Source organism: Pongo pygmaeus, chromosome 3, assembly GCF_028885625.2.
Source record: "Pongo pygmaeus isolate AG05252 chromosome 3, NHGRI_mPonPyg2-v2.0_pri, whole genome shotgun sequence".
NCBI lineage: Eukaryota > Metazoa > Chordata > Mammalia > Primates > Hominidae > Pongo > Pongo pygmaeus.
Window position 1 is genome coordinate 174884186 of NC_072376.2, and position 24973 is coordinate 174909158.

The following is a 24973-nucleotide window of genomic DNA, read 5'->3' on the forward strand; positions in this document are numbered from 1 at the left end:
TAGCAAAATATTTGTCTAGAATCTTCACTCTGCAAATACAGACAGCCTTAATTTTCTTCTCACCTTAAAAATGTTGTAATCTTGGTAATTTCATTTTGCCAAAGATAGATCTATTTATCACCTATTTCATCCTAATTTAAGTGACCCTTTATTCAGCTACCCACATAAGTTAAGTCAGTAGTTATACAATCAGTATTACTAAAAAATAATTTCCTGACCAGGAGTCATTTCATAGTTTACACATTACTAAAAGGTAGATACAGTATATTCAGTGAATAATATAGCATAATCCTTAGTAATATATTTTCTATATGTATAATAGTTTTAAAATATTACTAAATTTCATTATTTATTGACTTTGCTACAATTATTTCATATGCTATTGAAGGACAGTTTGTTAAATGTATTAATTTGAATAAGGATAAGTAAGTCAAATGAAAGTCTTCTCTCCCTCTGCCTCACCAAAATTTAAAAATAAAAAAAATAGTGTATGGAAAGCAGATGATTTACCTGAAGCAGCAGCTTATACGGAACACACAGTTAACTACACAGAACATTCGAAAATTGGCAACAGTCCTGTGGGCTAGATTAATGTGAATTATTTTCTTATATATGAATCCACTGGAGTGCAGAGCTAAATCAGGCAGATGAACTTTCAGGGTGAGCTCTGACTCTGGACCCTGGCAAATAAACTGAGGTAATACCATACCACGAGGCCGTCACTCACTTCTACACAGGTGCAGATATTAGTTAATGTGCAGGTGAAGATGGGTACTTATTTGAAATGTTTCGTATTTGGGTTTTATAGAATGTTTAATTTTATCAAGTACTATGTAGTTAATTACATATTTATTTCTTCATTGGGTGAAAAACAAGTTTAAATATGTCATTGATGTTAATGTTTAAAATTTAATTTTCATAGTTTTATATCTTCATGTATAAAAATTCATGTGGCTGTTGAAGTAGTCATCTGGTATTCCCTACTACGCAATGTAACATTTATACATAATTGTATAGAGACTTCTTTAAAACTTATTTTGTGACTTATAAATTTGCTAGTACAACCTGAAATTGATATCATTTGCCTTACTTGGTTCCACTTTACAAAGGGTAAAACCTTGAGGAACTCTTTCTGAAAAATTAAATGTGAATAAGACATAAAAAATTTTTGGCCCAGACTAAAAGACATCAGATGAAAATACAATTTTAGCAATTAAAAAGGCAAACAAAGTGAAAATGAATCATCCTTTCCAAACAGGACAGAGAGAGACAAAGCCTGGGACAAGAGTCAAAGGGCAATAACTGGTCTCCAGATTTCAAGGGACCCCAAACTATTCCTTGAGCTACAGTTATGAAAGCCTGATGAAAAGGGAGAATTGCTAGCAACAATATTGTCCAATGTTATTTGTGATTTCTTATATTTCATGTAATTAATCTGTGTCTATCTCCCTCCTTTTCTTCCCCTCAGAGGGCCTTTTAGAGTGCTGAACACTCTAAATACATTTTGACTGACTTTTCATAGAGTTGAACAAAAAAAAAAAATTTTAATTATCAAGTGTATTGCAGGATCAACTAAGCAAATTGACATATCACATATATACTAACAATGATTAAGTTTAAAGCTTCTAAACGATCCAGGATGATGCTATAACTTTGTGGCTATCCAAATATGATTAGTCATGTATGAAGACAGGCCAAAATTATAATGATATTTTATTAGTGGAGAACTCATGGATGAAACATGAGTGTGTCATTGTTATGACCAGGAGTTCAAGAGTCAAACACATGCAACAAGTTGAATAATTAAGTCAAAGGCCTAGATCATAACAAGGAAGATAAGACACATTCAGGGTCAATGATGAAGTTGGAAAATGTGGAAGATGAAGTACAAAACCAAGAAGAAATTTGGAATCCAAAAGCTAATTAGAAAAGTCAATCCTTGAGCTGTTCTTTCAAAAGTCTCAATATACTGGTGGAGAGGCTGCACGAAAGTTAAAATGTGTTGTTCAGTTACAGAACAATAAATTAATGGCTCCTCAGGGTAAATAAAAAAGAAAAATCACTCTGTATTCTCATGGTTTGTATTCTCATTTTTGCCAAACTACCCTCAGCAATTCTTAGCAGTTTTATTTTTTTCTTGAATACTTAGTACTATTTTTACAGCACAATTTTTAAGTTTTACAGAGATTTCAATTTTGATAGTCATATAGTATACCTGAGAATTGATTTTGAAATCATGTATGTGTGCGTGTGCCTGTGTGCACACATGTGTGTGTTTATTTTCGGATTAAAATATGTGGGATCATAAGCATTCTTTACTTATTGCAGTTCTCTCAAACAATTGGATCTTAATTTGTATTGTAAATCTTAGAGTAATATTGATATAGAAGTACTGGGAAGGGAAGAGCGTGGTCCCTTTAAATGATACTGAAGTGGGGAGGGAAAGGGAAGTGCTGGGTAGAGGAGGGCGTAGTCCCTGGCTAGGGGTCCACCCCCACGGACCTAAGTGAGGACAGGCATGTCTTGCCCAAATGTGGCATTTCCCTAGACCACCCTGGCCTGCCATGCCCCCATCCTGTGCCTATAAAAACCTGAAACCCTAGCAAGGCAGAGACAGAGGCAGTTGGATGTGGAGAGGAGCACATCAGCGGAGGAACACACAGGCAGCTGGACGTCAAGGAGCATGCAACGACAGGCACCAGCACACCACACCGGCAGGCCACCCGACCAGTAGAAGCAGAAGATACGGAGTTTGGCTAGGACAGTCAGAGGACAGCCCAGGCCGCTAAGCAGCCCGACTCCAGAGGAAAACCGTCTTCCTTCCGGCTCCCCCACCTGCTGAGAGCTACTTCCACTCAATAAAACCTTGCACTCATTCTCCAAGCCCACATGTGTTCCCATTCTTTCCAGACATCAAGGCAAGAACCCGGGGATACAGAAAGTCCTCTGTCCTTGAGACAAGGTAGAGGGTCTAATTCAGCTGGTCAACACAAGCCGCCTATAGACTGTAAAACTAAAAGAGCACCCTGTAACACATGCCCAGTGGGGCTTCGGGAGCTGTGAACATCCACTTCTAGACATCACCACGGGGTGGGAGCCCCACAGCCTACCTGTCTATATGCTCCCCTAGAGGTTTGAGCAGTGGGGCACTGAAGAAGTGAGCCACACCCCCATTGCACGCACTGTGAGGGGGACAAGAGCGCTTCCCGTTTCAATACTTTTGATTACTATTCAAGAAACGATTCCTTTTCTTTTAAGAGGCTTCTGTAACTTAATGTATTTCGAACTATTGGGAAACTTCCATACTGAAAAAAACCTCTCCTCAGTAATTATAACAACCTTCACAGTATGATTTCTGTATCTACAGATAGGTGCCTTTTAAAAGTGTTTTTGCATTATATTTTTCTGAATGTATTTGGTTTACTAGATAAATTGTGACTTTTTAAAATGCTGCAATTTTATTTTCCTTTTAAAACCATCTTAAGTAATAACTTAAGCCTCACTCTCTTGAGGCTTAATAAATGCTTAATTTCTGATAGTAAGTAAAAGAAAATTCATAAGCTGAAATGAATAAAATGATTAAAAGTAGTGCTATTTAAACATTCTAAATATTCATGCCTATGGCATATATGCATTAATTTGCTTAATGTAATAAAATATACTATTAACCTTACTTTTCTACTATTTTAATATATGAAGCTATATGTTTATCTAATAATAACAACTAAGTTGAAAATATTTTTGGTGAAATACATTTGTTTGTTTTTCATGATCAGAACTTAAAGTCTTTAATTTTTCAGTATTCATGGAAAGCTAAAAATGTCTACTGAAAATAAGCAATAGTTTTCTTTGTAAAATAACTGACTCAGCAAACAAAAGGCAATTTGTTCACTGAGTTGGTTCTTCCTATTTTGTACAGTAATAGTCAAAACACTTCCCTGAGATTTTATGTCATGTAACTTACATGAGTAAAGCAGAGAGCTTAGCATTCTTAAAATTATTCTTCAGTTTCCAGTTTTCATCCTCTAACTGTGTCTCCGTGGATTTAAAACATTACCAAAATGCAGTGTCTGCATTTTGAAATAGATAGAGAGTGTGACCTTTTTCACAGAAGTGCATCAATCCGATATACTATAACTAATTTTCAAGCTATTGCATCATATGGCTCTTTAGTTTAATGAAGAAAATTTGGGGCTAGAAAAAAAATCCACCTGAAAATTCATGAATGAAACCTAAAATCAGCTGATTATTTTAAAATAATCTCCTTTGCAAGCTCCTTTGAAATTTAAGCATAAATAGCATATTCTAATAAAACTGGGGTAAAAAATATATGATTAACTCATCTTTAGTAATAGTAATTCCAAGGAAAATTTTGTTCACATCTTCTGCATCAAGTATTTTTATTCGAAATATTATGGCTGTATCAAAAACTGTTATTTTGGGTTTTGCCACAACATAATGGGAAAAAGTAAAAAAAAATTAAGTTTTTTTTTTAACTTGTTCAGTAATTTTCTCTAAAATATATTGAAGAGTCCTTTTAGTTTCTTTAAACTTTTACTTTATTATGCAAAGTTTTTAAGTGGAAAACATTTGTCTAATGATGTTTTCCAAAATTTGTTTGCAGTATAACAGAAGTGTAACCCATTCACAAAAATTCACCAGAATTTTATTTTTTGTATTGTCTACTATTTCAAGAAATAGCAATTGATAGAAATATTTTCTAACTGAAATAAAAATAAGCTCGAATGTATTATTGGAAGATAAAGATTACAGGAAGTCATGTATTCCATATTTTCCACTTATATTGAAGTTAAATACAAATGGAAACAATGAGGGGAGAAAAATGTAAGAATTCAAAAATACCATTAAGAACTTCCAGGGAACTCCTGAATTCAAATAGGCATATATTAAGGATTAACTCCAATATAGAGACACTCTAATATTACATGTATGTGAACACACACATATATACACATATACTAATTTTAATTGAAAAATATGTCATTGAAACATATGATGAATAGCTGCTCACCAAATCCATTTCTTTTTCTTCCTAGATCAATGTGAATGTGTATTTGTCAATGTTTCTTATAGTAAGGTATGGTCAAATCACAGATATTTAGCACATGGAAAATGAGCAGTAGTGATGTGTGAAAATTGAAGGCCTGGACCATGAGAGCCTTCCAGAGGTGATTCTCCATGCTCATTTCCTTGATGGACTTGGTACAGATGAGCAGGGGAGACTTTAAAGTCATGTATTGAGAACAAAGGAGCCAGAAGACGGAAGGAATCTGAGTCCTGTATTACTACTTGAGAACCACTAGCTCTACAGAAATATGTTTTGGTTTTTATATGAGCATTAAAAACATGTCAATGATAATTTGAGCCATAAAAATGATTTTGTATGTTTGTTACAACACTTAGCATTCTTTAATTAATACAATAATATTTCAAAAATTCTTAATCAGATTTCAAAGATTGGTTGTCCAAAAAAAAAAAAAACCAGTAACTCTTTACAAATAAAAAATGTATATATTTGTACATTTTTAAAGATAGTATTTAATTAAAAACAAGTTTTCTTTGTTTGTTTGTTTGTTTTGACACAGAGTCTCATTCTGTCACCCAGGCTAGAGTACAGTGGCGCAATCATGGCTCATTACAGCCTTGAACTCCTTAGCTCAGGTGATCCTCCCACCTTAGCCTCCCGAGTAGCTGGGACTACAGGCACAGTGCACCACGTCCGGCTAATTTTTGTATTTTTTGTAGACAAGAGGTTTCACCATGTGCCCCAGACTGGTCTTGAACTCCTAGGATCAAGCAATCTGCCTGTCTCAGCGTCCCAAATTGCTGTGATGACCAGTGTGAACCACCGCACATGGCCAGAAACAGGTTTTCTTGAAGGACAACGACAAGTTACATGGAGAAGTTTCCACACTAAGTTCTTATTTGATAAAAAAAGTTCTTTATTATTATTATTTTTTAATTTCCATACGTTTTTGAGGAGCACATGGTGTTTTGTTACATGAATAAGTTCTTTAGTGAGATTTTGGTGCACCCATCACCCAAGCAGTATACACTGTAACTAATTTGTAGTCTTTTATCCCTCACCCTCCTCCCACACTTACCCCCAAATCCCCAAAGTCCATTGTATCATTCTTATGCCTTTGCATCCTCATAGCTTAGTTCCCACTTATCAGTGAGAACCTATGATATTTGGCTTTTATTCCTGAGTTACTTCAATTAGGTACCCAGCAGTGGGATTGCTGGATCAAATGGTAGTTCTGCTTTTGGTTATCTAAGGAATCTCCACACTGTTTTTCATAGTGGTTGTACTAGTTTACATTCCCACCAGCAATGTAAAAGTGTTCCTTTTTCACCACATCCCTGCCAACATCTACTATTTTTTTTTTCATTATGGCTATTCTTGCAGGAGTAAGGTGGTATTGCATTATGGTTTTGATTTGCATTTTCCTGATCATTAGTGATGTTGAGCATTTTTTCATGTCACAGGATCCTTAGGGGTTTCGCTTTTCAAGCCAGAAATCTCTGTGGATGGTGGTGCCTTTGCCTGAGTTTTGCACAGGCCTGTTGGGCTTATTCTGCCCACTCAGCCTGGTAGGCTGCACTTGGCTCACACTACCAGCTCAGATCCCATGCCTGTCAAGGGTGAGCCAGGTGCAGAGTGATGAGAGGTGTGTGAGTGAGCATGGGGTCTGGCCACTGTGCACAGCCAGATGTGCCGGCTGCAGCAGGGCAGGCAGCTCCAGGCACTGGTACAGGCGCTGGCTAAATGTGAGGCTGCAGCTAGACCAAGTGTACTGCAAACAGCTTCCACTGTGGGCACTAGAGAATGTGGTGACTCCTAAAATCTTAGAGATCCCATGAACTGCAGAGCCGCAAAGTGGGTGTCATAGCCCTGGCCCAGCCCTAGGTCTGGGCTCCCCAGAGGCCCATAGCTCTTCTCTCCTTCTCTTCTCTCATTGTCACCTACAGTGTGGTGAGCGGGGGGACATGTTTCAGCCCTGTTTGTATTACCGCTCTTTCAGGCCCACATTCATCAGGTCCTAAGTTCTTGTCTCACGTCCAGGAAGAATGAGGTACATGGACAACTGAAGGGTGAATAAGGCAGAGAGAAGTTTCATCGAATGACAGAACAGCTCTCAGGAGTCCCAAAGTGGTTAGCTCCTTTCTGCAGGCAGGTTGTCCTAATGAGTGTCCAGCTCTCAGCTGAAAGGAGACCTGTAGTGGGTAGCTCCTTACCACAGGCAGGCTATCCTGATGAGTGTCCAGCTCTCAGCAGAGAAGAGACCTGCTTCAGGTAGCTCCTTTCCGCAGCTGGTTGTCCCGACGTCTGTCTGAGTCTGGGGTTTTTACGGTCTCAGAAGGGAGGAAGTGCATGCTGTCTGAGCCATGGCTGGCCATTGGCAAGCCTGAAAAAAAGCACTGTAAGTTCTTACCCTGGGTCACTGACTCCACCCAGAAATGGCAGCCCAGCCCCCAGGCTTTAGGCTGTCCCTCGCTTGAAGGTACTGTTTCACCAGGGACCCACCCATTTTCACCCAAGAGCTTGTTGGCTTCCTGGCAACATCAACATGCCATCCACAGAGCCCAAACTGTTAATGCCAAGGGGCGTCTGCAGGATCTTGCCAAGTTGCCCTCAGAGCCCCCAGCCTCCCTCCCTCAGCTCGTCAATGCCAAAAGTTTCAGAGGGGACTGAGACAGCAGTGGGGCCGGCATGTCAGCATAGCCCTGAGTTCACGTACACTCAACCAGGTTGCGACAACATCCAGGCTTAGCTGCAACTTTGCTCCACACCAGAGCAGGTGCAGGCAACGGGGAGACACCAGATCTTGGGAACAGGGACTTCTGAGTCTGCAGGAGAAGGGGCTTCACAGGCCTGCAAGAGTGCAGGGATGCCCAAGTCTGGATCCATGGCTGGGTGGCTGCAACTGTGCCCAGGATTATGGGGTTCCCACCCTGCAAACTTGGTAGGAGCAGGGCTCCCACAGGCATTGCAGAGCATGAAACTCCAGCCGTGACTCCACTGCTGCAGCTGGTGTCTTCGCATCAGCTGCTCCAGATGGGCCACTGCTGCCATCAATATGTTTGTTGGCCATTTGTATATCTTATTGTGAGAATCCGTGTCCTTAGCCCACTTTTTTATGGGATTGTTTGTCTTTTCTTGCTAATTTGTTTTAATTCCTTGTAGATTCTGGATACTAGTCCTTTGTCAGATATATAGATTGCAAAGATTTTTTTGCACTCTATGGGTTGTCTGTTTACTCTGCTGATTGTTTCTTTTGCTGGGCAGGTTTTTACTTTAATTAAGTCTCATCTATTTATCCTTGTTTTGTGGCATTAGCTTTTGGGTTCTTGGTCATGAAGTCTTTGCCTAAGCCAATGTCTAGAAGGGTTTTTCTGATGTTATTGCATAGAATTTTTATGGTTTCAGGTTTTAGATTTAAGTTCTGGATCCATCTTGAGTTGATTTTTGTATAAGGTGAGAGATGAGGATCCAGTTTCATTCTTCTACATGTAGCTTGCCAATGATCCCAGCACCATTTGTTGAATAGGGTTTCCTTTCCCCACTTTATACTTTTGTTTGCTTTGTGGAAGGTCAGTTGGCTATAAGTAGTTGGCTTTATTTCTGGGTTCTCTATTGTGTTCCATTGGCCTATTTGCCTATTTTTATAGCAGTACCATATGGTTTTGGTGACTATGGCCTTATAATATAGTTTGAAGTCAGATAATGTGATGCCTTCAGGTTTGTTCTTTTTGCTTTGTCTTGTTTTGGCTATGTGGGTTCTTTTTTGGTTCCATATAAATTTTAGGATTGTTTGGTTATTTTCACAATATTGATTCTACCCATATATGAGCATGGGATATGTTTCTATTTGTTTGTGTCATCTATGATTTCTTTCAGCAGTATTTTGTAGTTTTCTTTTTAGAGGCTTTTCATCTCCTTGGTTAGGTATATTCCTAATTATTTTGTGATTTTTGCAGCTATTGTAAAAGGGGTTGAGTTCTTGATTTGATTCTCAGCTTGGTCACCATTGGTGTATAGCAGAGCTACTGATTTGTGCACATTAATTTTGTATCCTGAAACTTCACTGAATTCATTTATCAGCCCTAGGAGCTTTTTGCATGAGTCTTTAGGGTTTTCTAGGTATACCGTTTGGATGCCCTTTATTTCTTTCTCTTGTCTGATTGCTCTGGCTAGGACTTCCAGTACTATGTTTAATAGAACTGGGGAGAGTGGGCATTCTTGTCTGGTTCAAATTTTCAGAAAGAATGCTTTCAACTTTTCTCCATTCAGTATAATGTTGGCTGTGGGTTTGTCATAGATGGCTTTTATTACATTAAAGTATGTCCCTTCTATGCCAATTTTGCTAATGGTTTTAATCATAAAGGGAAGCTGGATTTTGTTAAACACTTTTTCTGCATCCATTGAGATAAACATGTGATTTTTGCTCATAATTCTGGTGTATCACATTTATTGACTTGTGTACCTGAAACCATCCCTGCATCCCTGGTATGAAACCCATTTGATCATGGTGGATTATCTTTTTGATATTCTCCTGGATTTGGCTACCTAACACATTGTTAAGGATTTTTGCATCTGTATTTATCAGGCATATTGGTCTGTAGTTTTCTTTTTGTGTTATGTCCTTTCCTGGTTTTGGTATTAGGGTGATACTGGTTTCATAGAATGATTTAGGAAGGATTCCCTCTTTTTATATCTTGTGGGATAGTGTCAATAGGATTGGCACCAATTCTTCTTTGAGTGTCTGATAGAATTCAGCTGTGAATCTGTCTGGTCCTGGACTTTTTTTGGTTGGCATTTTTTATTACCATTTTAATCTTGCTGATTGTTATTGGTCTGTTCAGAGTTTCTATATCTTCCTGGTTTATCTAGGAGGGTTGTATATTTCCAGGAATTTATCTGTCTCTTCTAGGTTTTCTAGTTTATTTGCATAAAGGTGTTCTTAGTAGCCTTGAATGATATTTTGTATTCTGTGGTATCTGTTTTAATATCCCTTGTTTCATTTCTATTTGAGCTTGTTTGGATCTTCTCTCTTCTTTACCTGGTTAATCTCACTAATGATCTGTCAATTTTATTTATCTTTTAAAAGAACCAGTTTTTTGTTTCATTTATCTTTTGTACTTTTTTTTAATTTCATTTAGTTCTGCTTTGATCTTCATTATTTCTTTTCTTCTGCTGGGTTTGTCTTTGGTTTGTTTTTATTTCTCTAGTTCCTTGAGGTGTGGCTTTAGATTGTCTATTTGTGCTTTTTCAGACTTTTTGATGTATGCATTTAAAGCTGTGAACTTTCCTCTTGGCACCACCTTTGCTATATCCCAGAGGTTTTGATAGGCTGTGTCACTATTATTCTTCAATTCAAAGAAGTTTTTAATTTTCATCTTGATTTCATTATTGACACAACTATCATTCAGGAGCAGGTTATTTAATTTCCATATATTTGGATTGTTTTGAGGGTTCCTTTTGGAGTTGATTTCCAATTTTATTCTCCTGTGGGCTGAGAGAGTAATATAACTTCAATTTTCTTAAATTTTTTGAGGCTTATTTTGTGACCTATCATATGGTCTCTCTTGGAGAAAGTCCCATGTGTTGATGAATAGAATGTATATTCTGTAGTTGTTTGGTAGAATGTTCTATAAATATCTATTAAGTTCATTTATTCTAGGGTATAGTTTAAATCCATTGTTTTTTGTTGTTGTTGTTGACTTTCTGTCTTGATGACCTGTTTACTGCTGTCAGTGAAGTACTGAAGTCCCCCACTAACATTGTGTTGCCAGCTATCTCATTTCTTATGTCTAGTAGTAATTGTTTTATGAATTTGGGAGTTCCAATGTTTAGGTGCATACTTATTTAGGATTGTCATTTTGTTGTCGTTGTTGGACAAGTCCTTTTATCATTATGTAATGCCTTTCTTTGTCCTTTTTATGGCTGTTGCTTTGAAGTTTGTTTTGTCTGATATAAGAATAGCTACCTCCTGCTCACTTTTGGTGTCCATTTGCATAGACTATTTTTTCTACCCCTTAACCTTAAGTTAATGTGAGTCCTTATGTGTCAGGTGAGTCTCAAAGACAGCAGGTACTTGGTTGGTACATTCTTATCCATTCTGCCATTCTTTATCTTTTAAGTAGATGATTTAGGTCATTTCTGTTCAACGTTTAGATGTGAGGTACTATTCTATTCATCATTCTGTTTCCTGAATAACATTTTTTAAAAAATTTATTTATTGTGTTTTTGTTTTATAGGCCCTGTGAGATTTATGCTTTAAAGATGTTCATTTTGGTGTATTTCAAGGATTTGTTTCAAGAGTTAGAGCTCCTTTTAGCAGTTCTTGTAGTGCTGGGTGGACTATGTCAGAGGGAAGACCTGGGACTCAAGGGCTGCTCTTAAGATTCTTTTGTCCCACAGGGTGCTCCCTTGATGTGGTGTTCTCCCCCTTCCCCTAGGAATGCGGCTTCCTGAGAGCGGAACTGTAGTGATTATTTCTCTTCTGGATCTAGCTACCCAGCAGAGCTACCAGGCTTGGGAGTGGTTCTAGGGAGTGCCTGCACAGTTCTGTGATGTGAACCGTTTTCAGGTGTCTCAGCCATGGATAACAGCATCTGCTCTGGTGGAGGTGGCAGGGGAGTGAAGTAAACTCTGTGAGAGTCCTTAGCTGTAGTTTTGTTTATTGCACTAGTTTTGTGCTGGTTGGCCTCCTGCCAGGAGATGGCACTTTCAAGAGTGCATCAGCTGTGGTAGCATAGGGAGGATCAGGCGGTGAGTGGGGGCTTAGAGCTCCCAAGAGAACGTGCCCTTTGTCTTCTACTACCAGGGCTGGTAGAGAAAGACCATCAGGTTCTGGAAGGGTTAGGCGTGTCTCAGACTCTCCTTGGGCAGGGCTTGCTGTGGCTGCTGTGGAAGATGGGGGCGTGGTTCTCAGGCCAATGGAGTTATGTCCCCAGGGGAATTTTGGCTGCTTCTGCTGTGCTATGCAGGTTACTAGGAAAGTGGGGGAAAGCTGGCAGTTACAGGCCTCACCCAGCTCCCACGCAGCCCAAAAGGCTGATCTCACTCCCATCATTCTCCCCACAACAGCACAGAGTTTGTTTCCGGGCATGCTGAGAACTTGCCCCATGCTACCAGCCTCCCAGCTGTGAAGCAAGCACGGTTTTCAGATTTCACACCACCCTGCCTGCAGCAGCTTCTGTGCTATGTCTACACTCTGGATTCACACCCTTCCCTGAGTTCTGTCCAGGAATCTTTGAGTTCAGTCGAAATTGTTACAAAGTTCAGCTGGAAGTTTCCTTTTTCATGTGGACTTTTCCCGGTTCCTCTGGTAGCCCTCTCCAAGGACCTCTGTGAGATAAAGTCAGAAATGGCTTCCCTGGGGACTGAGAGAGCCCACAGGGGCGCTTCCCGTCGGGTCTTCTATCACTATATTTTGTTTGGCTCTCTAAAATTGTCTCAGCTCCTGGTAAGGTCAAATACTTTTTCCATGATCTGGACCTTCAGGTTCCGCAGTGAGGGTGTGTGTTTGGGGGTGGACAATCCCACTTTCACTTTCACTCTTTGAGCATTCACAGTTTTGGGGCTGTTTCCTGGGGCCTGCAGGAGCAATTCACTTCCTTCAAAGAGTCTGTGGATTCTCTCAGCCTTCATGGTGTGTTCCTGCAGTTCCCGGAGTAAAAGTTCTAGAGGTATGTGTCTCCACATGTTGCTCTATCTGTCCCAGTGGGAGCTGCAATTTTGTCCTGCTTTCTATCCAGCATTTTCCTCTCTCAGTAGTCTGATAAGTTCTTTGGGATCATATTAAGATTCATATTTTTTAAAGTGTTATACTTGGGAAAAGCTATTATTTAATTATAGGAAAATGTCATTGATGTTTTAGAGCAGTATCTGAAAATTTTAGAATCTGTGAATTTTTCTACTAGATTATATTATTTTCCTTTTGGGATTGAGTCATATATCATTAACTTAGGCTAAGATTTAGTGATATTTAATAAATAATAGATGGTCTAAACACTTTAATTGAATAAATGTATGTACTTTGTCTCTAAATTTAACAGTTATAATATTTATTACATATTATTAGTACAACACATGCTTATTAGTTTTACAGTGTTTTAAAAATGCAACCTGCATACAAAGAAAGAACAGAGAGATAGAGGTAAATATTTTGATTTGCTCTGCTATAGACAGGTATAAAACCACTAAAGAAGTTTTTTTCCAAGGCTATGGTAGTAGAGCAAAACATGGAGTTTTGTCTTTGACCAAGTCTCAGGTTAAGAATTAAGTTATTCAAGGAATTAAATTTTAAGACTGGGGGCTTTATATGTGTCAATGGTGGTGAATTTAGGTGATACTTGATAAATGTAATTTTTCCAAAAAGAAAAAATTGGACAAAGTTAAAAGGGCTTCAGTCACATTTTATATATATATATATATATATATGTACACAGACACACTGTATATATATTAAATATAGTCTATGTTATATAAATACATTCATCTGAGTGTATATTTAAATATATGATCTGGTATTCAAGAGGAAAAGCTCTTAAAGTTTTAATTTTAAGTAGCAAAAATAGAAAAATATTAAACTATTTCCTTTTATTTCCTTTTATGGGTAAAAGCTAAAAGAAAAAAATGAAGTAATTTTTTTCAAGATTGTCAGTGAATAGAAGGAGTTCTGCTTAAAAAATTGCAAATCAAAAAATAAACCACTGGAAAACCAGATTTTTAAGCTAAAAATCTACACGTATCATATTATAATTAATGTATATAATTACCTATAATAGTATACAATTCAAATTTATAATCATTTCACTTCAAAATTGTCTTGTTTTAAGTATTTCTTAGGAATGAAAAATAATTTCCAGTTTTGCTTTGAGCCGTCAAATAGCAAACACTTTGTAAATGAGAAGGAAACAAGAATCTATTTGGCTACTGTGCCAAGAGGGACCCTAACAGCAGGTGATTACAATAAAAACCACCTTGTTATATAGTTAACATCTGTGCTTTCTAAATGGTAAAGTAAATGAACATAATGGATATAGTTTTGGATTCACATTTTGCCACCTGCCTTTACACAAGCATACACAGAATGTCTTCAAATCACAGAGCCAAAATCTCAGACACATCCTGCCAATTTTCCTTAAATGATTGTATGCATCAATGACAAGGAACAAACACATTTTGCAATTTTGTTTGCAAGGAAAGAGCAACCCTTAAGTTTATAACAAGGAAAGACTAGAATCAGAACCATTTTTTGAGATGTGTATACTAAAATGCAAAGATCCAATAGAATCTCAGAATCATCTTAACTGTTTTTAAAATAAATGAATAAGAAACAAAAAAATATGGACTTCCTGGCTGATGTAATAACATTCAAAGGGATTTTTGTTAGGTAAATATATTTGATATTGTGCAAATAAAATGTTTTATAGTTACTTAAGGTCTTCACTTATGGTATACAAAACAATCGGTCCATCACTATCAGACACATTTTTTTCTTTGCACTGCTGGAACACCTGGCATGTTTTAAAGAGGGTACATTTCAACAGTCAATGAATAGGCTGCCAGAGATTTTGCTTCCTGTTATGATGGAATTTCCAAGTTCTTATGTGGATAGTAAGGATTAACAGTAAACATACTTATAATTGGATTTTTTAATGAGTGTTTATTTTTCTTTTTTGAACATTTAAGTTGATGAAACTTGCATTGCCTTGCTTAAAGATTTTGATTAAAAATGAAATTATGTTTGCAGGCATATTTTTTATTTAACTTTTTATTATGAGTAAGAAAAATCCTAGTTTCTCTGTTCATTTATGTTGTGGCCTAGGAAGGATACTTAGCATCTTGGGACTTCAGATTCTCTGTCTACCATAAGTATTACTACTATTGCAAACTGAACATGCTTTTATCTGTTTAACAAAACATACAATTAAATGAAAAGTGTCCCTTGATGAAATGCTTGTGAAAGTTATTCTGTTGCCTCTCAACAAAGAGACATCATGAACCCCAGAATATTAAACATGTCAAAGAATTTTGCAGCAAAACAAAAAATGTAAAAATAGATAAGTAAACCAGCATTTCTTCAAATTGTTTGATCGGAGTATACTAAAAAAAAATTGGGGTTGGAGGGTGGTAGAGTTAGAACGTATGGCCATCTCCCTGACCCCATAGGATTCTGCACTGTTATTTTAATAATGGTATTAAATGATATGTGGGTCCCTATTAGTGATATTTAGCTATGATACTTAGAATACTTGAAAATCACAACTCAAATGTTCTCCTAGAAGCTTAAATGAAACTTTCATGTCCTCACATTAAAAAATATTTTTGTATTCAAGATTTTTGGTAAATGAGTAAATCATAGCTGCTCTTGCGGTGAGAGTGGGGGAAATTGGTAGCTATGTGATACGATGGCTATGTTAATTCTTCCACTATAGTAACCATTTTATCATGTATATATATTTTACAACATCATGTTGTATACCTTAAATATATGCAATAAATTTTATTTAAAACAATTCTTAACTCTTTTTAGTCATTCTAAAAATCCAATTAATAGATACAATGTAAAATTTTCTTTGGATATTTTAATTTTTTTCTCATATGAAACATATCTCTAATTATGTATCTGATAGGACAAGCAAGCACTATTTGCCTGGCTATTAAATTGACATTTTCATCACCTGAATGCATTTTTGTGGCATTTTTGAGGAGGCAGTAATACAAAACTTAGAAATAAAATTGAAAGTTTTAAATATCCAAGGTTACTTGCTGTTTTGCTACAGAAAAAGCATATAAAATATAAAAACATATCATGCTCATGAATTTTAATTCCCAGTTTCAAAGTGTTACATTAGATGTATTTGAGATTAAATAAATTTCAATTTCTTGCTATTGAAATTAAATAGAATCTTTATTCTAATATATTTTTCCACAAGATTTTAGTTTTAAAAAGTAAGAACTTTTTAGGAATACCACTCAAAATAATGTCACTCATTAAATAACTTCTGTTGTATTTGTAATATATCATATTTCTGAACAGCATAATAATATATAACAGCATATATATACATATATATGCCATTCTGAAAAATTTAAAGACTTTTAATTTTTAAATTTCATTCTCAGGATTTTAGAGAAAATTTGCTGAAAACTGTATCTCACAAGATCAATGAAAATAATGACTTGTGGCTTTTTAACTTTATTAAGTGATTCAGATACTAATAAGAGACATTGACCAGTTAAAACCATGAATTCACTGAACAGATTCTTGCTATGTGCTAGGGACAGGTAATACAGAGATGAGGGATGCTTAAAAGAAGGTTATGGAAAATTCTTACCTATAAATAAACCACTTTCCTACAGCATGGTAAATGTTATGATAGTTTTATGTGTGGTGTGCATTTATAAGACTTAAGGACCCTTCAAATGAACAATGACTAACGAAGCTCCCAGGGAAAGGACAGGGGAAGAATTCACAGATGATATGAAATCTGAACCATATGAATAAGCTGTACAATAGGACAGTGCAGTGATATTTTTTGGGAGGTGAGACGATCCTTCCGGATAGCAAGAACTGCAAGAAATCGTGGAGTTCATTATAAGTAAGAAATGTTCCTGCGCCAGCACACAGTGCAGCATCTCTCAGGGAGAGGCTGCTAAAGGGGCCCAGTGGTGATGAGCTGGTCATGGAGGCTCTTGCATGCTCTTTTAAGGAGTTTGGAGTGTATTAGGGAAGCTATTTTAAGGAAGGCTATTATAAATCCAAATTTGGATATTAGAAAGAACACCCTGGAAACAATGTTGAGGATAGGTTGTTGAAGAGCAAAATTAAAGATATTGTGAAATTTTTGATTAAAAATAAATTTGTTAATATTAAAAATAGAGCAAGAATGGAGATGCAAAAAAGGAAATATATGAAGAGATATTTAAGAGGGCAGAAAATGATTTTTTTAAAATCTGGACTATTTCCTTATTTTATGCTTTGAATAATTGAGCGGATGTTGACTTCATTCTTTAGATAGGAACAAAAAGAGGAAGAATAGTTCTGTGAAATGGTAATGAATTAGGCCTGGGTGTATTGAGTTTGAGACATCTATGTGCCATCCAATTGAAGGCACTAAATACGTAGTTGGACCTATGAATCTAAAAGCTCAGAACAGGTTTTTAATGTAAGAGTTTGTTAAAATGTAGTGATAGTTGAAGCCATAGAGAAAAGTATTTATATTGAAAATAGGGTTTTAAAAGAGTAGAAAATTCTTTAGAACATCAACAGAAGTGACGTTGAGGTAATCAAAAGAGAGAGTATATTTTAGAAAAGAGCACTAAGTATGAGATTTGAAAGACGCTTTCTTAAAAACAATTAGAGAAAGAAGAGTCCACAAAATTGACTAACAAGAAAGAGGAGTCCATGAAATTGACTAACAAGTGTTAGGGAAATTTAGAAAAAAACCTATCGACAATTTAAAGATATATGAAAGCATGAAAATCTCAAATACTATAAAAGTTAAATGAAATAAATTCTTGAAAATATGCCTATTATATTTGGTAAATAAATAAGATGCAATGAAATTAGGGGAAAGTGTCTCGGTGAATTTTTCTGAAGAGAGGGCATACCACTAGTTTGAGGTGAAAAGACAGCAAGAAATTTAAGATAATGAAATTAAACAAGGCCTTTCAACTAGGTAAAGCACTTTAAAATCATTAATAAAATAACAGTAATATACTTCTTAATCTATGAGGTGTCTTCTATCACATCCTTTTCATGATTCATAAAAAAGGAAATCCAATTACAGAACAAACCTTAATATTTGATATACTTAAATAAAAACTAAATGCTTTATTAAGGTTAGCTTTTGCTAAGGCTTGGAGTAAGTTCAAAAATAAAATTTATGGCCTATGAAGTGGATGCATCTTCTCTATTATGCATTTAATACCCTTTACTCATAAAAGGAATGCTGACTCACTTGAAATTTTGAATACCTCTATTTATAAAATATATATACTTGACTTTCAAGATCAATAATACAAATGTTAGTAAATCATTAAGGAAATCATGTAATGATCACCATTTGACTTAATGGGTTTCTATGCTTAAAGAGATGACTTTATTGTATTATTTTACGGTTCTAGGTATTTATTCTATTTTGACAAGTAAAGGTGGATTCAACAAGATATATCCAGAATTTTCACACACATATGAATAAATAATAAAGATAGCTAATTATTGAAGCAAAAAATCAAAATAAAACTAAAGCAAAATGAGACAGCAAACAGAAACACTAAAATAATACTGACTCACTGGTGTTAAGAAATAAGGACAAAAGTAAGAAATTGTATATGTTTTGGTGTTTGTACCTCTTTACCTTTATGTATTAAATGTTAATGTTTTCTGTTAACGTTTAACATATTAAAATGTTTTCTGTCACCCAGACTGGAGAGTGCAGAGGTGTGATCTCAGATACTGCAACCTCTGCCTCCAGGGTTCACGTCATTCTCCTGCCTTAGTAACTCTCCTGAGTAACTGGGACTGCAGGCGCCCGCCACCACGCCTGGCTAATTTTTTTATATTTTTAGTAGAGACGGGATTTCACTGTGTTAGCCAGGATGGTCTCAATCTCCTGACATCATCATCCGCCAGCCTCAGCCTCCCAAAGTGCTGGGATTACAGGCGTGAGCCACCGTGCCTGGCCTGGAATGTTTTCTTATTCCTAAATTTTATCCATATAAGTATAAGAAAAGAGTATCAAAGGTTGACATGTATCAACATTATGATCCTTCTTTGAAACTAGTGTTACCTATATCACATATTAGGTTCCCAAATATAAATATACATAAGGAGAGAGAGAGAGACAGTCTGACCAAATTAAACATTTTAAGAATGCTATATGTAACAAACTTATATCTAAGATCACATGGAATACTCATCAAAAGAAACCATGTTGAGCTGTAAAACAAATCTCAATCAATTTAAAAGCCAGAAATCATAGCAAGTATTTACTCTGAACGCAATGGAATTATATTGGAAAATATTAAACATAAAATATGTAGAAAGACTTTTAAATAATTATAAATTAAACACTTTTTAATAAAAAACACAGGTCAAAAATAAAAGCAAAATGAGAAAACTTCAAACCAAATTATAATGGAGATAAAACAAAATTTGTAGGATGAAGCTAAATCAGTGATTATAGGAGGAAACTGGATATTAAATATTTATATGAGAATAAATGAGAGATTTAATGTAAATGATATTTTATTTTCCGATGCTAGAAATAAAAATGAAAAAAGAATGGATATAATAAGGATAAAAGCAATCATCAAAAAAAAGACAAAATGCAGTATAATTTAAAAGTCAAAAGTTATTTGAAAACATTAATGAAATGATCTATTCTGTTACGGGATGAATGAAAGAGAGAAAGAGACCACAACTTAATAATACTTAGTAATTAAATGAAAGAAGACACTCTACAGACTATATAGACATTTCGGATAAGGTATTATTATGAACCACTTTTTTTGCCAAAGATCTAATTTCTAATTCTCTAAAATGGGAAACAACCCAATGTCTACAAATGTGTGAATGAATAAACAAATTGTGGTATAATCATACAATATACTAATGCTCAACAATAAAAGGGAGTAAAACCTACGGAAGCACTCAAAACATATGTGAATCTCACAAACATATGTGAATCTCACAAACTATATATTAAATAAAATAATTCTGACAAAAACTGTGATTATACTGTTGGTTCAATTTATGTGAAATTCCAATACAGAAAAATATAATCTATTTTAAGTGGTCAACATTTAAAAAGTGGCGGTATTTTTGACTGAGAAAGGAGGCTTAACTAAAAAAAGGAATGAAAGACTTTTCTGGAGTGATAGTCATACTCTATATCTTGATTGGAGTGGTGATTACATAGTGTATGCATTTGCTAAAATTCCAAGGACTAAACACTTAAACCTAGTGTATGTGTCATTGTTATTTAAGTTCATATAGATTAAAAGAAACTTTTAAAGGAAAACGTAAGTGTGAATGAGTTTGCTTCAGGAGAGCATGTAGAAAGAAAAGCCCTGAGCAAAGGCTGGAATTTTGAGGGACAGGTAGACTGTTAAAAATGTTTTAGAGTTCAAAATATACTTACAGGAAAAGTATGATGTTACAAAAGCCAGGAGATTATAGATTTTTAATACTGTTGATAATGTTGGTAGTTATGATTGTTCACCAGTGTTACCTGTTATTTGTAGAAGCCCTGTTAGGGAATGAGTGAAGAGTGTCACCGTGTTTGGCAGATATGGCTGATCTAAAGGAAAGTGATTCCATGTACTCTCGGGAGCACAAGTCAAATAACACAGCATTGAGGTGTGACTGGGAAATAAAGAGTGAAAAGGGTGAAGATAAAAGTGGAATTTGTTTTCAAATGACTTCATTAAAATGGGAAGAAGAGAGAAATTTTAAAAAGAAACTCAGATTTGAGAAAAATTTAGAAGAAATTGGATTCGATGCTTTATCTACATATCTAAAACAACCGTTATACTCTGTTTAGAGGGTTATATTATAATGCTTATTTCTCAATGTATAATATAATTTTATTTGCATAACAATTGAAAAGCATGAATAGCAAGATTTTCATTCTCAAGACTAATCCTCAGGTAGTAGTCCCAAACCCTGTTGATATCTACAGACGTGAACAGTAATAAAAGTGAGAACTGTTTGGGCAACCCTCAAATTTAATTTTAGCTGCTCTATCTCTTCAGGGATATTTCTCCTCAACTAATCTCACTCCAGCCTAATCTGTGATATCTGATAAACCAAATGTTGTAAATTTCTTTCAATGCATTCCTAAAATTACGGCACAGGATAAACTGGGCAATTGATGTGTTTATCCCCCAAGTTGGGGCCTTTTCCAGATCTTTCATTAACTTTTATGAATGAAACGACTTCGAGAAGCTGCCTTTTCATTTGATTTCTGGTAGAGTTCAGCATGCAAGGAAATAAGCAAGAAATCAAAGGAGGAGGGAGAGTGAGACGGGATAGATAATAGATAGAAATACAGATAGAATATGCATTAGATAGAGGTAGTGCTATTCCTCCCCCAACACCTGGAAGCATTACTGAATGTTGGCTGCATCCCTTGAACTAACATCACATTTTCTGTCAAGGGTGCTCTTCTCATGCCTCTGTTTCTCAGTGTTCTTATAACAGCTGCTTTCTTTAGCTTTTTCAGGCCTAAAATTGAGAATGGGACCTTACTGTTAGTAGGCTCTGTTCACACTTCTATAAACAGTTCCTTATTTAAACTCTCATGAAATTGCTCAAAGTGCATGCACCATTTATTTTTCCTGCCAGAATCTGATTGATTCACCTCTTTCATTGATTAAAAATATTCTAAATGAAATAGAAAAGGAACACCATATGTTATTGTTGCAATTTCTTAGCCATGTCTCATAAAAAGTATTGTACAAAATATATCGATAATACATACTTGTAGAGCCACAGAAAATATAGTAGAATGTATGCACCTTCATCTGATGATATTAAAATTACTCTTCAGTCCTATTAGGTATGTGCAAAATGTGCTTTAAGGCTCTTTATATAATATTTGGAATCAAAATCCCATAGATGAACATGTAGGATGCTATTCGTTTATTTGACAAATATTTATTGAGTAGCTTTCTAGGAGATAAAAATATATTTTTAAACAGAACAGACAAAGCCACTGCTCTCACAGAGCTTATATTAGGCAAAGGAAGACAGGCAACAAATAGATAAAAATAAATATATAAAAATCGTTGGTAGTATTAAGTGTCTAATTAGGTAGTATTAATTGCTGATCCTAATTCTTTAAAGAAGTTATTTTAGGAGTAGAAAGGTGGCCCATGTAGTAGTTGCATGGTGAATCAGAGCATAATTATTATTTTATTGTTTATTCCACTAGTTGGCTCTTTAACAACTGTTTTTGATATTGATGAGGCTTTGGCATCCTCTCTATGGGCCTTAAGATCGGCTCCCAGCTGGGCTGCCGGTCTGATCAGATTTGAGTGTGTGTGGCATTGAAGGATGTGAGGCTGTCTTTACAGTGAGCTTCAGGGAAAACACTAGTGGAGCTTCTGCAGGGTGTTGGCTGAAGGACGCCAACAGAGCGAGGACACCTTGTGACATCAATATAAATAGCTGCAAATTGACAGCTGGTATCGCATAATCAAAAACAGGTGGCTAAATTTGAACTGAAATGTGATGCTGATTATTGTGTTTTGAAGGTACAGTCTGTGAACCTTTCTGTGTGTAATTAAGAAGGCCGTTTGCAATATAAACGCTATAGGCTCATTCCAGCCCATATCTATGATTGTACCAAGTTGGCCCCCATGCTTGCTTATATAATTTCAAACATCTGTTCTTCTATACAGTTCATTTTTACAGTTATAGCAAACTAACTATGAGACTAAGAGTGATCTTCTAAAAATGAACACCAGTATAATCATTCTTTTGGATTATTTTTCAAATTACAAATAATCCAATAACAAAGCACAAACACTTTCACCTAAAATAAAATTGGTATATCTTTATATGTGATAAATATGCTACTGAATATTACACTACTTAATAATAACCATGCATTTTATTTCAAGTCTATCATCTGTTTTAAGTATAACTCTAAAATTACCCCTAATTAATGTCACTAAATTGAATGATTATATGTTACTGTAAGAATTTCCTATGTCCCCAAATCTTTAAAAAATAGTCTATTTATCTTCTCTATCAAAATATCATCCTGTCAAAAAGAAACAATATGCAATCTGCTATTATTGATTTTTGGCAAATATAAGTGGCTTCTTAATATTATATCATATTTCTGTAAGCAATAAGTAGTCATTTTATTTATTCTAATACTTTGCTCTGAAGTTCAAGTATTATTAGTATAAAACATTGACATATTTTGTAAGACATGACAATCCTTTGCCATCTTCATCATGAATTATCCAAAAGAATTACTGGTGCTCTAAGGTAATAAGTAATTTTTATTACCTTAAGGCAATGAGAAAAATTAGAATACCTATTTGCTAACTTGATTGTGTTTGCCTCACTATATTTTTTAACATTTGTAAATTATTTCATGTGATTTAGTATTTCTTTCTTAAATTGTTAAGCTATTGCAATATAAGACCTGTTCTTTATTGTTTGCTGAGCAGTTTCATTTTTCCAGAGACTTTATTTACACATTTTGTGAATACAGGATTGAATAACCATCACATTATTCATATAAATTGTTATGCTACTTATTCTCCTTGTCACAGGTTCTAAAAAGTTAGGTGATAGCATGATGCCTCCAGCTTTGTTCTTTGTGCTTAGGATTGTCTTGGCTATATGGGCTCTTTTCTAGTTCCATATGAAATTTAAAGTAGTTTTTCTAATTCTTTAAAGAAAGTCAGTGGTAGCTTGATGGGAATAGCACTGAATCTATAAATTACTTTGGGCAGTATGGTCATTTTCACAGTATTGATTCTTCCTGTCCATGAGCTTGGAATGTTTTTCCATTTGTGTCCTCTTATTTCCTTGAGCAGTACTTTGTAGTTCTACTTGAAGAAGTCCTTCATATTCCTTGTAAGTTGTATTCCTAGGTATTTTATTCTCTTTGTAGCAATTGTGAATGGGAGCTCAAACTACACTACAAGGCTACAGTAACCAAAACAGCATGGTACTGGTACCCAAACAGATATATAGACCAATGGAATGGAAAAGAGGCCTCAGAAATACTGCCACACATCTAAAACTATCTGATCTTTGACAAATCTAACAAAAACAAGCAATGGGGAAAGGATTCCCTATTTAATAAATGGTGTTGGGAAAACTGGCTAGCCATATGCAGAAAACTGAAACTGGGCCCCTTCCTTACACTTTTTACAAAAATTAACTAAAGATGGGTTAATGACTTAAACGTAAGTCCTAAAACCTTAAAAAAAACCCTAGAAGAAAACCTAGGCAATACCATTCAGGACACAGGCACTGGCAAAGACTTCATGACTAAAACACCAAAAGCAATTACGACAAAAGCCAAAATTGACAAATGGAATCCAATTAAACTAAAGAGCTTCTGCACAGCAAAAGCAACTATCATCAGAGTGAACAGGCAACCTATAGAATGGGAGAAAATTTTTGCAATCTATCCATCTGATAAAGGGCTAATATCCAGAATCTACAAGGAACTTGAACAAATTTACAAGAAAAAAACAACCCCATCAAAAAGTGGGCAAAGGATACGAACAGACACTTCTCAAAAGAAGACATATATGCAGCCAATAAACATATGAAAAAAGCTCATCATCACTGGTCATTAGAGAAATGCACATCAAAATGTCATACCATCTCATGCCAGTTAGAATGGCAATCATTAAAAAGTCAGGAAACAACAGATGCTGGAGAAAATGTGGAGAAACAAGAATGCTTTTACATTGTTGGTGGAAACGTAAATTAGTTCAACCATTGTGGAAGACCATGTGGCGATTCCTCAAGGATCTAGAACCAGAAATACCATTTGACCCAGCAATCCCATTACTGGGTATATACCCAAAGGTTTATAAATCATTCTACTATAAAGACACATGCACTTGTATGTTTATTGCAGCACTGTTCACAAAAGCAAAGAACCAACTTGGAACCAACCCAAATGCCAATCAACGATAGACTAGATAAACGAAATGTGGTACATATACACCATGGAATACCATGCAACCATAAAAAAGGATGAGTTCTTGTCCTTTTGCAGGGACATGGATGAAGCTGGAAACCATCATTCTCAGCAAACTAACACAGGAACAGAAAACCAAACACTGCATGTTCTCACTCTTAAGTGGGAGTTGAGCAAATGAGAACACATGGACACAGGGAGGGGAACATCACACACTGGGGCCTGTCGGGGGCTTGGGGAAGGATAG

At 35.6% G+C, this 24973-nt stretch overlaps 1 protein-coding gene and 1 long non-coding RNA gene across 4 annotated transcripts in view; one reads left to right on the forward strand and one right to left on the reverse strand.

The window, feature by feature from the left end:
• FSTL5 (follistatin like 5) overlaps window positions 1-24973 on the reverse strand; it is an 814279-nt gene that overhangs the window by 427966 nt on the left and 361340 nt on the right. The gene's annotated exons all lie outside the window — the stretch shown is intronic.
• The window catches only part of LOC129035379 (uncharacterized), a 44374-nt gene continuing 31524 nt past the window's right edge, over window positions 12124-24973 (forward strand). Inside the window, exons 1-2 of one of the 2 annotated variants that reach the window (XR_010126165.1) lie at window positions 12124-12494; window positions 12632-12717. This is a non-coding gene — a long non-coding RNA (uncharacterized LOC129035379). Of the gene's footprint in view, window positions 12718-24973 lie in introns of both variants that reach the window. The other variant, XR_008502178.2, reaches the window with a different exon arrangement.